The sequence below is a fragment of the Meriones unguiculatus genome, chromosome 5, assembly GCF_030254825.1.
Source record: "Meriones unguiculatus strain TT.TT164.6M chromosome 5, Bangor_MerUng_6.1, whole genome shotgun sequence".
NCBI lineage: Eukaryota > Metazoa > Chordata > Mammalia > Rodentia > Muridae > Meriones > Meriones unguiculatus.
Genome location: NC_083353.1, coordinates 117,002,857 through 117,018,372, shown reverse-complemented (window position 1 = coordinate 117,018,372; position 15,516 = coordinate 117,002,857). Strand labels below are relative to the sequence as shown.

The following is a 15,516-nucleotide window of genomic DNA, read 5'->3' as shown; positions in this document are numbered from 1 at the left end:
CAGCACAGATGTTTGGCTCATCCCCAGGCTCTGTCCTGACCACTAGTTGGAGGCCGTCATCTGCCATGCTCGGTTCAGGAGGAGCCTGGGGACAGGAGAAAGACATCCCCAGCGAGGTTGGGTAGCAGTGGTGTGCATCTTCTGTGGAGTGAGTGACCTACTTTAAGAAAAACTTGTGTGTGTGTGTGTGTGTGTGTGTGTGTGCGTGTGCGCGTGCGCGCAGGGGACAACTTTCCCGGAGAAGCTCTGGCCTTCGAAGGAAGAAGCGTGAGTCTTTTCTGCCTTCTGTGCTTCGTTAGATTCTTGTGTGACCTTGAGTGACTCACAGTGCCCCCTAAGACTGGGGCATCTTCTCTAGTCCAGGCTGTTAGGAGGTCTTCTTCATGGTCCTTCCTGCCTTAGCTATGTGCTACCCTGGGGCTCAAGGAGACAACCGGGCACATCGGTTTCTTTTCCTCAGAGGCTGGTCTGAGATGAGGTGGGTTCCTCTAGATATTTTCATAGTCAGGGGTGGGGGGTGGTCCGGGAAGGTGGGGGGAGGGGCCCCGCGATGATCAGTGTCACCTGTCACATGGTTGGGGTTTTAGGAAAGCTGGGGCGGATATTCTGATTCTCTTTCTGGTGACGGGAACCATTGGAATGCTAAGAATGACCCTGCCACCGTCTTGTGGGCCGGTGCCTTCTGCTCTTTCCATCCCTTTGCCAGTATCTGTGTGAGCCAAGTCCTGGTGTGTGTTTCCCCAGTGTCTGAGGTCTGCATGAATATGCTGTCATTTTTGTTGTTGACTGCAACCTTCTCTTTCCTCTCTCATAGCTTCAGCCTACCTTTTCGGTTTGCCCCACTGCACATAACATTAATTATATGAAGACCCTGTGGGCGTAGGTGTTTAGTGCCTTTTGACCAGTGACTCCCACTCAGCAGCCCAGGCTCCTGGCCACCCTCACCTCGCCGCCTGCTGGCCACAGTTGGTATAACTGCCTGTGATGCCTTCAGAATGATTCTAGCTTAGTTTGGGGCAGGACACCTCCTTGCAGGCCAGGCTCTGTGTCATGACCATTGCAGCGACCCGTAATACCTCTGTAAGCAACCAAATGAAGTGACTCTCATGAGTGAATCGCAGCATGGTTTTATGTGGTTGCGATCCCCAAGTCCCAAGTAGTGGGGAAGAGAAGTTAGGTATCAAAGCTGCCAATAGAAAAGGTTCTTCTAGCACCTTACGCCGTTGTGTGAGCAGCCATTCTGTCTTCTCTACGAGCGCGGCGCCAGTTCCCATCTCAGCAGTTTCTTGATGTGCCTGCCCTTTCTAGTGTGTAGTTAGGAGTTAGGGATCTTACTGCCTGGCCGCAATTAAAACTCTTCGCTTGAAAGGTGTTGCACTGTCCCACACTCTCTGACTTTCTAATTACTTAGTATTTTCAGAATTCCTATGGCAAACCACAAGCTAGGGTGAGTTGAGTTTCAAAGACACTTTTTTTTTTCTTTAATGCCATTATCAGATGAGATGCTGAAATAGGATGTAGATTTTAGGAAAGATGGGGCATCTAGCAGAAGAGGAACGGGACGGTTGCTTATGCGTTTGCCAGTGCTCTCTGGGAATTGGAGGGCTCTGGGATGGTGGGTCACAAGGTTGTACTCCGGCGAGGACTTCCTCCAGGCAGGTGCTTCTCAGCTCAGTGTAGGGATGGAGAAGAGGGTGATGAATGAGAGGAGACAGCATGGTGGGTGGATGTGGGTGATCTCGGGGTGGGGGCTCTGCTGCTGCTCTCAGGCACACCGAGTCGGGGAACACAGAAGGAAAGGAAGACAGTGGAGGGAGGGTCAGACTCAGTCTGCTGAGATCAGGAGTTAGAGCTGTGTAGCCATCACCTGCTTTAGCGTCGTGGCCTAGAGAGGCTTTTTCTGGGGCCTAGAGTTGAACTTGACTCTACAGTCAGTAGAGAGTTTCTCGTGGTTCCAGAGCTTATCAGGGAGTCCCCCAGGCACAGTGCCACGCCCCTTATATGGTGGAGCCCCTGGGTTTCCTGGTTCAGTGTGGTTCTGGTGGACTTACACTGTAGCCCCCCTTGGCTGACTGCCTCCTCTCCACTGGGTGGAGCTTCAGCGGCGGTACTGGTGAAGTCACCAGGGGTAGGGCGGAGGAGGTGAGGCTGTGCTGTACACGCTCCTCCTTCTTACTAAGAAAGGGGCAAGTGCCTCCAAGGCTGCTGGGCGCCTGCCTGCTGGTGGGGGTCCAGGTCTGTTCTTGGCATGCTGGCTTCAGCCAGACAGTTCTAGCCTGCTAGGCGGCCCAGTGCACCATGGGAGCCTGAGGCACCCAGGAGGGCTGCGTTTCTGGGGAACCTGACATAGATGGAAATAATAAAGGAGGGGGAGATGTGTGGCCATCCCCTCTTCTTGGACCCTTTCACACACACACCCACCCTGATTCTCAGGACCACAAAGAATTCTGGCTTCTGGATGGACAGGAATAGGAGGCCTGTAGTCTATAAAATTTTCAGCTCATGTACCTCTGGATCCTGTCAGGGGTGCCTGGGAGAATATTCCATGTCCAGACTAAGTGAATATCCTGGAGGGCTCTTGCCAGTGAGGAGAGGAGTGCTGTACAAGGGGGATCTCTGTGTGCTGGGGCCACATGGCCTTCTCTCAAGCCAGCAAATCCAGATTCCAGCCTAGTTCCTCCCAACCTGAATCCAGTTGCTTTCTGAGATGGAGGGGCTAGGCCAGATGGGTGCCTAATTGCTACTCAGGATAAGTCACTTTTCATACTTGCCAGCAGAGCTGTCCTATCCCTTTAAGTCATGGCCGGCAGAGCAGTGACACCCTGGTCCCTTTGGAAGCCTATTCCTTGTGGATCGCTCCTTTTATAAAGGACAATTAGTAGCAGAGGAGACAGTGCAGCCTGTGCCTGCTAGAGCAAGGGAAAAGTAGAAATGGAACTGCCACAAACCGAGTGCCAGGTAGGGTTCCTGATTAGTCTCCTTGAGCTGGTCAGGCCTCCCTTGTTTGCTCTCTTTGGGTGCAGCTGGCTAGGGCAGGCTTCTTTACTGCCTTAGCCATACGTATTCCATACTGGCATGGCCATGCCATATAAGTACTTCTGTGGGCTCTAGTTTAAGATCCAGGCACAGTGAATTAAGGAAGCCTATAGTGCTATAGAGAATTTGTGGGGTACCTTCTGGTTTGAGGGATCCTAGAAAGAAGTTCAGGTTGGGACTTGGCCTCACCTGATCTTAGAGATCAGGTGAAGCCAGCAGAGCCAGGAGACAGTTAAGGATTTCCTATAGTGCTTGGGAGTGAGGGATGATTCCCCAGGAGGCTGCCACAAGCAGATCTTTTGGAGGTGGGGTGGGGTCAGGTCTGGCTGCTGGGGTCAAGCAGCAAGATGAAGGGCCTGGCAGACACCCTGAGAGACCCCTGGAACGTGGCCGCAAAAGAATGCCAGCCTCGTGTTCATTTCCAAAGCATTAAAAATTAAACTTCCTGGTCTTAATATCTATTTTTAAATCATGTCAGAGCCAGCAATTGCTGCCAATCAAGAGGGACTAGGGAGGAGGAGGGGAGAGATAGAAAAAGTCCCAGATGAAATGGAAAGAGCTTCTGGGACCTGCAGTCTTCCCCAGCCTGGCCAGGCCTGGGCCCAGAGCACACAGCAAACAGCAGCCAGCCTCTACCCTCTAACGCTGGCTGCTCCTATCTCGTGTGCTTGGCTGCCCTTGGCTGAACTTGGCAGCAAGCTTTCTATGGCTTAGTAGGGTATTGGGTCCCAGTTGGGCCCATTCACTCACTCCACAACTATTTGCTGAATGCCCGCTCCATGCACAGGAGCCTCCAGTTGGTAAGGACAGATCAGTTTTCTCGGCCCAGGAAGTCATGTAATCAGGAGGTCATCTGTCCTGTCCTGTGTGCAGCACTTGAACTCAGGGCTGCCAAGGGTGGGATTTGTGTAGGTGGGGCGCTGCCTGCTTCCCCAACTTGGTTGGACAGCTACAGGCCCAGCCCCAGCATCCTGGCTTGACTTGGTCTTTCCTCTCCTTGCCCTCTGCCTTCATGGATATACTCGAATTCCCCTTCTGTGAGATGTTCCTTATATCAGAAAGAGAAAGAATTTAAAAAGAGCTCCAGGCTTCCTCCCTTTCTTCTTAGTTCGTAAAACACATTCAGCGAAACACGTGGGTTTTCTGTTTCTTCTACCAAAAGGACAAATAGATGCCCTGTGACCTGTGTGCGCAGCGTGCATTTATTGAGCACTTGTTGTAAGCCATCCTATTGAGCTGCTTAGAGTTCCCTGGAGTCAGACACACATATGAAGACGGTAGGCACTCAATAGACCTACTTACCAGGGCAGTATTGTTTAGCAGAGATCAGCTACAGAGACACCAAAGCTGAGCAGGTTGCTCTTGGATCTGGAGGGTTGGATAGGAGCTAGGTGGTCTGGTGAGACTGGGATCCGGGCAAAGGAGAAGCTAATAGACTATTCAGTGTGTCTCTTAGTTTTCCTGATGGTGACCACCCTAACAGACTTGCCATGTCTACAAGCCAGTGCGGTGAGTAATCTGGCTTTAGAGCCATGCTCTGTTTTCCCTGTCTGTGCTGGTCCCCCTCCCCCGCCGCGATGTGCCTGCCTGTTTGGTTCCAGTGAGGAAGCTTTGAAGCCCGGCTAAAACCGTCCGGCAGAGTTAAGTCTTCCGAGCCAGCTTTGTCCCTGCTCACATCTGAAAGCTAATCTGCCTGCAGAAGTGGCGGGGGCTTGGCGGGGGCCACTGCTGGCAGGAACATTAGAAATGGCATGCTGGACCCGTCGGGGAGATCAGCAGCTGAGGGAAAACACCAGGTCGGGATCAGCCTCCTGGGCCCTGCTCTTTGTCTGGAGAGCTCTAGACTTCGGACGACATCCAGAGTCTTGCTTCTCAGGGGTCTGTTTTCCCTTTAACAGCCTGTCAGGAGAGCTGGAGAGGTCCTGGGGGGCGCAATGGGGTGTGCATGCTGCTTCAGGCTCGCTCTCCACCACTGGAGCTCTCTACCTCGGGGCTCTGTTTTGGTGGCTTGCGGTGATGGATGTTCTGTCCAAGGAGAAGACAGCCTGGGTTTCTGTCTTCAGGGACCTTTCATCTTGTAAGAGTAAATTCAGGTTGACCAGACAGCTTTCCACATAGACAGATTCTATCCTCTCTCTTCTGTGCTCCCATTACCTACTGAGACAGTTTCCAGTGTGTGTGAGTGTGTGTGTGTGTGTGTATGTGTGTTTTAGCTACCTATTCCATTGTTTGTGTGTGTTAGCTACCCATCTCATTGTGTGTGTGTGTGTGTGTGTGTGTGTGTGTTGTTTTTTGTCAGTATGTTAGCTAACCATCCCACTGTGTACATATGTGGCCTGGCAGGACACTTAGCCCGAAGGATCCTATGAATGGGGAGCTGTGGTCACTTTCTTGCGCTCCCCACATGTGAACACAGATGCTGAGGGCTGGGACATTCACCCTTGTGTGGCAGTGGAGGTCATAGCTCTGGAGTCTGGGAAGGGTCTCTCTCTAGTTGGGGATTATTTGGAGCGTCTTTGGCCTTAGAGGTATGTGGAGCAAAGGTGTTGGAGGATAAAAGGGGCAGGGACAGTACCTAGCCTCAAGGCTTGTAGCTATAACTGACAATTCTTCGTGGATCTGTGCTCGTCATAGGTTATCCATGGACTCTTCACCATACTCCCCTGGTCCCTGGGGTACTGAGTGAGGTCTGGATCAGGCGAGCTGGCGAGTGGACATGGCGCTGTGGACCATTTGGTGTCCTCAGTGCATGTCAGACCTTGCTGGACTGCTTGGCCTGTGACCTGGCCCCACTAAGACACAGGTTTCATAGGCTCTAGGTATCAGTCACTGCACCGTATAGAAGCAGTCACTCAAAGGTTTTTGTATTGCCAATTGCATGGGCCATACTTCTATAAAAAAAGACATTGTATGTACCCACGCAGCTCTGTATATCTCTCCCCAAGTGTCCCCACCCCACCCTCTGTTTTCCTAGAGAGGACCTTTATCCTTTAAAACCGTGTGTTGTGTGTTCCAGGTGGCATCCTTGCCCATCATTTGTTTGGCTTATTTTCAAGCTTTATGTGTGGGCCAGGCATGGTAGAGGCAGAGGCAGGTGACTCTGTGCGTTCAAAGCCAGTCATAGTGAAACCCTGTCTTAAAAAACAAAAACAAATTAAACACGGAAAAACTCTTTTTGCATATATATGTGGTGTATGAGTGTGTATGTGTATGCACATGAGAGAGAGATAGAGAGAGAGAAAGAGAGAGAGAGAGAGAGAGAGAGAGAAAGAAACAGTTGACTGTTCTTGAGTGTGGAGGCCAGAGTTGGAGTTCAGGTGTCTTCCTCTGTTGACTGGTTTATTTTTGAGACAGGGTCTTACCACTCAGCCTGAAGTGTGCTGTCTCGGTTGGGCTGGTGGTACAGCGAGCCTCTGGGATCTGACTGTCTCTGGAGTTACAAGGGTGAGCTACAACATCTGGCCTTTCACTTGGGGTTTCAGCCTCTGAAGTCAGGGCCTCATGTTTCCACAGCAAGCGTCTTATGTGGCGAGCCATCCCCTGTTCCTTTAAACTTTCAATGAAATGGACAGATAGACTTAATCAGACTGTGTTTTGGTTTCCCACCGATAATAGAGTATTTGTTTAGCATGCAGTAGACTTTGGGATTAATCTTTAGCACCACAAAACAAAACAACAACAACAACAAAAAAGCAAAGCAAAGCAAAACACCCAAAATAAAAAATCCAACATGCTTTGTGATCCATTCACGTCTGTAAGTATGCCTCTGTCTTTTCACTTAGCGGTAGTTCATGATGTGACTGTTTCGGCGGCGTCTCTCCTCTTTTGTGAGCGTTCCTGCATAAGTCTCTGTAGGAGTTTCTCCAGGCCACAACAACACAAGTATGCACTGCGGTGGCCAGAGAAGATTGCTGTGAAAGCATTTCAGTGTCAGGCATTTCCATAGCCTATACTGGGAGAAGTCCTGTGGATACCCGGCCAGGGGCCTCGCTGCTGCTCTGGCGGCTGTGTGCTTGTGGCACACAGGAGGAGAGTTGTTTCCAGGGTAGGTGCACCCATTGACCTTACTGTGGCGTTCAACTGAAAATGGGCAACGTTCCAGTGTTCTATGTGTGACATGCTGCATGGCAATGGCCTTGTCCAGCTCTCTGGTGCCCTTAGATAGACACCTTTTCAATGTTAATCAGCCGTCCTCTCTCCTCTTGAGTGGGTGCCCCATTGTGTATTTGCTCCACTTTCTACAGATTCGTTTGCTTTTTTTTTTTTTCTGTTTAGTTTTTTTTAATTATTTTTCTTATTTTTAATTATACTTTATTTACTTTGTATCCCCCCTCTAGTTCCCTCCCTCCTCCCCTCCCAATCTCTCCCTTCCTCCCCCTTCTCCACACGCTCCTCTCCCCAAGTCCACTGGTAGGGGAGGGTTTCTTTTTCTTCCTTCTGATCCTAGTCTGTTAGGTCTCATCAGGAGTGGCTGCATTGTCTTCCTCTGTGGCCTGCTAAGGCTGCTCCCTCCTCAGGGGAAGATGATCAAAGAGCAGGCCAATCAGTTCATGTCAGAGGCAGTCCCTGTTCCCATTACTATGGAACCCACTTGGACACTGAACTGCCCTGGGCTACATCTGTGCAGGGGTTCTAGGTTATCTCTATGCATGCTACTTGGTTGGAGTATGAGTCTCTGGAAAGATCCCTGTGTTCAAATTTTCTGGTTCTGTTGCTCTCCTTGTGGAGTTCCTGTCCTCTCCAGATCTTACTATTTCCCTCTTCTTTCATAAGATTCTATGCACTCTGCCCAACAGTTGGCCATAAGTCTCAGCATCTGCTTTGATAGTCTGCAGGGCAGAGCCTTTCAGAGGCCCTCTGTGACAGGTTCCTAACTTGTTTCCTGTTTTCTTCTTCTTCTGATGTCCATCCTCTTTTCCTTTCAGGATGGGATTGAGCATTTTAGTCAGGGCCCTCCCTCTTGATTTAGTTTCTTTAGATGCACAGGTTTTAGTGGGTTTATCCTATAAGTCTATATGAGTGCGTATATACCGTGTATGTCTTTCTGCTTCTGGGATAGCTTACTCAGGATGATCTTTTCCAGTTCCCACCATTTACCTGCAAATTTCATGATTTCCTTGTTTTTAATTGCTGAGTAATATTCCATTGTGCAGATGCACCACAATTTCTATATCCATTCTTCAGTTGAGGGGCATCTGGCTTGTTTCCAGCTTCTGGCTATTACAAATAAAGCTGCTACAAACATGGTTGAGCAAACGTCCTTATTGTGTACTTGAGCCTCTTTGGATATATGCCTAACCCTTTATCTGACAGAGGGCTAATATCCAGTATATATAAAGAACTAAAGAAGCTGAAAAACAACAAACCAAGTAATCCAATTAAAAAATGGGGGAAGAGAGCTAAATAGAGAATTCTTGATAGAGAAATATTGAATGGCAGAGAAACACTTAAAGAAAAGCTCAATATCATTAGCCATCAGGGAAATGCAAATCAAAATGACCCTGAGATTTCACCTTACACCCATCAGAATGGCCAAGATCAAAAACTCAAGTGACAACACATGCTGGAGAGGTTGTGGAGAAAGGGGAATCCTCCTCCATTGCTGGTGGGAATGTAGACTGGTACAATCACTCTGGAAATCAATCTGGTGCTCTCTCAGACAATTAGGAATAGTGCTTCCTCAAGACCCAGCTATACCACTCCTAGGCATATATCCAAAAGAGGCTCAAGTACACAATAAGGACGTTTGCTCAACCATGTTTGTAGCAGCTTTATTTGTAATAGCCAGAAGCTAGAAACAAGCCAGATGCCCCTCAACTGAAGAATGGATACAGAATTGTGGTACATCTACACAATGGAATATTACTCAGCAATTAAAAACAAGGAAATCATGAAATTTGCAGGTAGATGGTGGGATCTGGAAAGGATCATCCTGAGTGAGCTATCCCAGAAGCAGAAAGACACACACACAGTATATACTCACTCACATAGACATATAATATAGGATAAACCTACCAAAATCTGTACACCTAAAGAAACTAATCAAGAGGGAGGACTCTGGCTAAAATGCTCAGTCCCCACTCCGAAAGGCAAAGAGGATGGGCACCAGAAGAAGAAGAAAACAGAAACAAGTTAGGAGCTTCTGTTTAGTTTTATGTTTTGGATATTAACTTATCGTCAGTTGAATGCATCACCAACACTGCTACTAGCTTCCTGTTTGAACTTTTGTTTTTACTTTCTTTGTGGAATCTTTTGATAAACAGAAACACAACTTTGCTTGTTTCTTTCATCAGGCTGGACTTTGTCTGTTACTTCAGAAATATGTATTCTGTGGTGTTCTTATCCTGATAATGGTACCATGCTTGCCACAAGGTAGGCGCTCAGGAACTGTTGACTGAAAAGTAAGAGGAGTTTTCATATATCTCCATGTTTTTATTCTTATATTTAAGTCCTTAATACATCTGGATTATTATTTGTGTTTGACGTGGGACGGAACTGATTGTTTTTTCCTCCTGATTTTTTAGTCTAGCTCCATTGATTAGGTATCTTCCTTCCACAGATGCACACCACCAATGCTTTTATACGTGCCTGGGTCTTTTGTGTTCCCACAACACTAAAAGTCTCCATGGCAAGGCAGACTTATTGATTTTCAAGAGTGTTTGGCCGTTCTTGGCCCTTTTCTTCTGCATAAATTCTGCAATCAGCTCATATATATATATATATATATATATATATATATACATACATATTACCTAAAATCAGTCAGTGCCCCTCCTTGCCCCACACTGTTGGCATTTTCATTAGCTGGTCTTTAATTGAATCTGTTTATCAGCTCAGGAGGAATTCCATCTTTGTGTTTATTTGTGAATGTAAATTGTATTCAAGTATTCCAATCCATGAATATTTTATATCTCTTTACACAGTAAGTCATCTTTAATGTCCCATGTTGTTTTATAATATTTGAAGGTCTTACCCACCATTTGTTAAGGAGAGACTTCTGAACTTTTCCTTACTTTGCCTGCTCCACAGGGTTTACCTGTGCTGTGTGCATATGGAAGACAGAGAGGACCCACAGCCACCCTTCGGCATGGTGGGATGATGGAGGGTGATACCAGTCTTTGGTTGGGTATCATATGGGGCATTCCCTGGTCACCTCACCTGCTCCAGTACCTGATGGGAATTTGCAAGGCTATCTTGTTTTGCCTCTGAGGAGATGGAGGCTTGAGGAGGAGAGATTTTTCTCTGGGTCACTAGGCTAATAAATGGTAGAGCTGAGACATGAACTCAGTCAGTTGAACCCTAAAGCCCACATTCTTTCTTCGACCTTGTCCTTAAAGTCATCCTGCTGCTGCTCCCCTCTCCAGTCAGCTCCCAGTTGTGCTTTTCTTGGATCTGTGCTGAGCATTGGGTAGCTGGACACTGGGGACAGTGCACACATGCAGTATGATTCAGTTGACACTTTGCGCTCTCCTTCTCTCAGACACAGCTCTAAGAAGTGGGCTAAAAAAGAACCACCTGTGGTCTTCAGGGCCTTTTCGGTTTAGTAGGTAGTCAGTTGTATACAGTATAAGCTTCATGGGACACTCCATGCTTCTTTATGAGAGTATTCAAGACCCAAAAGTACTGCTTTTCTGCCTCCCAACAGCACAGCTGCGTGTCACTGTTAGCTCATTACAGTAGGATTTACTATCAAAGCCGGGCTGCTTTTGCTTTTGTGCTTTTTACCTCCCCCAAACCCCACTAGCATCTACTTTCTTGCTTTCTCTTGCTTGCTCATAGCATGTGCTCAGTACATGTATGTCGGCCTATAGCTGGACAGTGGGCTGGGCAGTAGTGTTAGGCGAGGCACAGGGCGTGCTACAGGTTACACCCTTTAAACAACTCTTCAGACTCAGTGGAGGAGAGACTCCTGCTGGGGATGGGACACCTCTGGCCTCAAACTGGAATAACACATGAGCCAACAGGATCCCTGCAGAAACCCCTTTTGAGTCCCAGCCTCCAGAGATTTGCCTGCGTGCTCTCTCCAGCCATATGCAACGTTCCCTCTGCCCCCACCGCTTCATTTCCAGAGATATGGACTCTGGAGGGCAGGCTGCTGAGCCGACTCTCTTGCCTTGAAGTGTGGCTTTGGGGGACCATTGTTTTGGGGGCCTTGAGCGTCTTGCCTCATGATGATTGCTGAGGACATGGAGAGCCTGTTTGCTGTTCTCTACCCCATTTTCCGTGTTTGTGGGGCATAGAATCAAGTGCAACAGTCAGATCTGTGACTCAGGTCAGGTTAAGAGTCAAGAGTTGACTTCGAGAAACATGTAAAAGGGGAAGTAAGATTAGACTTGCCTTTATAGGTGGGGCCAGGCTGAGGACCAGATTCTGTATCTCTCTGGGTCAGAGTCTCAGACTGTATGTGCGAGGTACTGCTAGGTCAGCAAAGACCACAGACACAGTTCTGCTCTGTCATATGCCAGCCTGACTCATTGTACCCAACCAGTCTCCATGTGGCCTGTCCCCAGGTGGGCCAGAGTAGGTGGTATGGTCTCTGGCTTGCTACTTATCTTCCCTGAGCCCTGTAGTCTCAGAGTAAATGATATGTTTGCAGGCAAGACCACTGAGAATGTAAAGATGGGGGCCAGCATGGTGGGGTGCCGAGAGCTCTCATCCAAAGTTCAGGCTGCTGTTTTCTCATCCTAGTCTCTATGGGAGTGGGAGGCTTTTTCAATAAGACTCTACCCTTTACCATCCTGAAGGCTGTACCCTCATGGCCTAGTCACACCCAAAGGACCTGCCCTCTTATACTTTCCCATTGCGGTTAGGATTTCTTTTTCTTTTTTTTTTTAAGATTTATTTATTTATTTTTAATATTACATATGAGTGCTCTATCTACATGTATACCAGCATGACAGAAGAGAGCTGTGAGCCACCATGTGGTTGTTGGGGATTGAACTCGGGACCTCTGGAAGAACAGACAGTGCTCTTAACCTCTGAGCCGTCTCTCCAGCCCCCTGGGGTTAGGATTTCAACCCAAGAATTTTGAAAGAGAAACAAAGATTCAGTCCAAAGCCTTGTTCCCGTGTGAATATATGTGAACATCTACATATATGTTGTATATATACTGGGGTATTAAACAGTTGACACTTTCTCAGTCTGTGTAGGCGGGTATATGGAACTGTCCTTACGTAAGTTGCATGTTTCCTACAGTCTGCTCCACGAGTGTGTGTGGCTCTTGGGCAGAAGCCTCCATTTTCTAAGATCTGCTTCTGTAGGGGACTGTGGATGAGCACTGGCCCTTAAAGCACCGTGCCGTCTCCCTAGGAGAACATCCTTGTACTGACACGGCGAGGCAAATCCCAGCAGTGCTGGTCACTATCCAGGGTGGAGTGGAGGACATCTGGCAGATCTTGTTGGTTTTTCTGGCCCAACCTCTTCTGTCTTTGGGACCAGCACCTCATTTTTCTCTGTAGGGATCCTCCTCGGTCTGCGAAAGGATGCCGTAGTTCACAGGTCCAGAAGGAAACCTGAGTCATAGGCCGTGGTGGGCAGGAGCCAAGGCTATCTGGGTATCGGTGTGTCAGGCTACTCATGCGTTGACCCCTTAGCAGAAGAGGGTCTTGTCTGGCCATGTGCTCAGCCTTGGCACACTCCAACAGAGTGCCTTGATTGGTTGGATGAGGCCTTCTACTAGAGTAAATTCCCCAAAAGAGATTGATGGTGTGGACACCAAGAAAAGGGAGAGGGCAGCAGGCCAGCCAAGCAACAGATGCCAGCTGCAGTGATTTACCCCCAAATGCATGTGACACTGGGCTGCCAGGACCTGTTCATCCATGAGATCTGTCCTCTTCATTCTTTTTGAGTGGCTAGGAATAGAGAGGGAGGGAGAGTAGTGGCCATTGTCTGTGCCTCCCCCCTCTGTCCTGCATGGGAGATGGCTCTAGTGTTCTCTCCCAGTTGCGTTTGTTGCTCTAATGGGATGTGCTTGTTGTCTGAGTCCCACAGAGGAGGGTCTTTCAAGAGCCCCTCAAACTAGGACATCTTTGGAGGGGCAATTTCATATAAACCACATTTGCAGATCCTAGCATCTCAACCCCTTCTCCACAGCCATTCCTGGTGTCCATCCCTGGGTCTGTTCAATGTCAAGACTGACTGGTTGGTGGTCTGTACAGGGCACTGCTTTCTTGCAGTCCTGCCCTGGGGCCCCTCACCATACCTTACAGCCGAGCCTCTGCAGTCCCAGGAGTGTGTGCTCAGCGTTGGACTGGTAAGTCCTGATAAGGCTGCGTCTCCTCCACAGCTTCCCAGAGCCAGAACCTCTGCTTCTTGGCCCTTTGTGAAGTAGCAGGGCATGGATGACCCGAGTCTTGTGTAAGTTCCCATGTGCTGCCTTGCACACATAGAAGGCACCCATCACTGTGTATTACTGCACAAGCCATGTGATTCCGTGCTTGCTCTGGCTTCCAAGCTCAGTAGTTATTTGGCTAGGATCATCTTGTTTGTCGTCTTGTCTTGATGGGGCCCTTTGTACCCGGGTCTCTATAAATCATTTTTGGAAGTGAGGACAAACCTATGAAAGCAGCAGTTCCCAACCTGTCAGTTGAGATCCCTTTGGGGGTCAAATGACCCTTTCACAGGGGTCAGGTGTCAGATATCCTGCATGTCAGACAATTTACATTATGATTCATAATAATACCAACATGACCGTTATGGAGTAGCAAAGAAAATTATTTCATGGCTGGGGCTCGTCACAACACACGAGAAACTGTATTAAGGGGTCGCAGCATTAGGAAGGTTGAGAACCACCATACCAAAGGCAGGACAGCAGGGAAGCCTGAGTGTAAGAGAAGTGCCACCGGGGAGCAGCCGTGGCTTGGGGTGGGGCCATATGGTCGGAGCGTGGCATTGTGGGATTTAGCCTTGTGGAGGCAAGGAGAGGCAGCCTTCTGGGCTTAGTGGGGAGGGGTGTCTGAAATCAGCAGGGTGAGGCCAGGTGCCCTGTGTGTGACATCCCACTTAGAGCTGTCACAAATGCAAGACCTGATGAATAAGGGACTGCTTGGAGGTGAGTGCAGAAGAGAAGGGCGTGCATGTGTGATGAGCCCCCTGCATTGTCGCTCTACTCTTGCTTATCATGGAGGTCAGAGTGCATGTCTGAGTACCAGCTGCTGCCCCTGCCCTTTGACAGGCACAGGCTTTGTGCAGGAGGTCTGCTGAGCAGATGCTGAAGGGCAGGGGTTGGGGTCAGCAGAGCATGGGGACTGGCTAGCTGCCAGGGGAGGCAGAGTGGTGGGTATCAAGGCTCTTCTTGTGCCTCCGGCTTGCCGTAGGAGGCCAGGTGCATCCTGAGGCCTGGCTCTGCCCACTCTTTCTCAAGGAAAGTAGTTCATGCTTGTGGCAGAAGCCCATTGGACCCAAATCAGAGCGACAGCTTGTCAGGTTGATGAGCCCGGGCTCCACAGCAGCTCTGTGATGTCCAAGCCATTTAGGACACCCTGCATGACTGGTCCCTGCTGCCTGGAGGGAGGCATGGGTGGGAAAGCAGGGACCTTCAGGAGCCGGGAGGGTGAGAGGGGAAGGTGTAGATGCCTCCCGGAGTGGAGGATAATGAACAAGGTGTTCCTTTTGTTACCATTTATGGCAGGCATAGAGAGACACCCGCTCTCCTTTCCCCTCCCTTCTCCTGTCTTCCCTCCCCTCCTCCCCCCTCCTCAGTCTACCCCCTTGAGGGGACCCTGCCTTAGCCTCCTGCTGGGAGGAGGGGGGGCTCTGTGTGAAAAGTGCATGTTTCCCAGAAGGTGGTAGAGGGTCTGAATCAGAGCCGTGGGAGGAATATTGACAAGACTCAGCCTTGCCGATTTCCCTCTCTCCTCTCCTAAATGGTAACAGCTCTCAACCTGTTGGGGCAGGGCAGCCACCCAGCAGCCTGAGAGGTTCTGGTCCCCAGCTACTCATCAGTTGTTCCCTCCCAACTGCCAGAAGAGAAGGTACTCTCTCATACAAGATGCGGTCAGGTAACCTGGGGAAGGGGAGAGGGCGGGGGGGAAGCCACGGATTGGTCCAGACACTTGTTTTCTTGTCCTAAGTGTGCTGCCAGCTGGCTGTTTGACTCAAGGTGAGTCATTGTCCAGGCCTCAGTTTATTCATGTGGAAAGGGCTAGATTTGGCCACTAAAGGGTCAGGTCCTTGCCTCAGGCTTAGATGTTCTTGTGCCCTTGGTTCTCATTTCACAGTAGCCTCAGTTGGGTCATGGAACAGGGGAGTAGCTACTTCATCTTTCACATGTGGTAAAGCTGGAGCCCCAGGGCAAGGGGACAGGCTGCTAGGCGGGCCCATGCCGTGGACATCTGCATAGGATAACCCACTGCCTGAGAGTCAGGAAGCTGACCCAGATTCTTGCTATGCCAGGAGCTCAGTGCTGGGGGAACAGCTGCTCTGATGCTGGCCTGGGTCAGAGAGAGGAGCTCCCAGCTAGACCTGTCCATGTGTGCTTAG

The 15,516-nt window shown here is 49.4% G+C and overlaps 1 protein-coding gene across 7 annotated transcripts in view; it reads left to right on the top strand.

Annotated features, from left to right (window-relative positions):
* Tspan9 (tetraspanin 9) overlaps nt 1-15,516 on the top strand; it is a 185,611-nt gene that overhangs the window by 109,098 nt on the left and 60,997 nt on the right. The window lies entirely within an intron of this gene.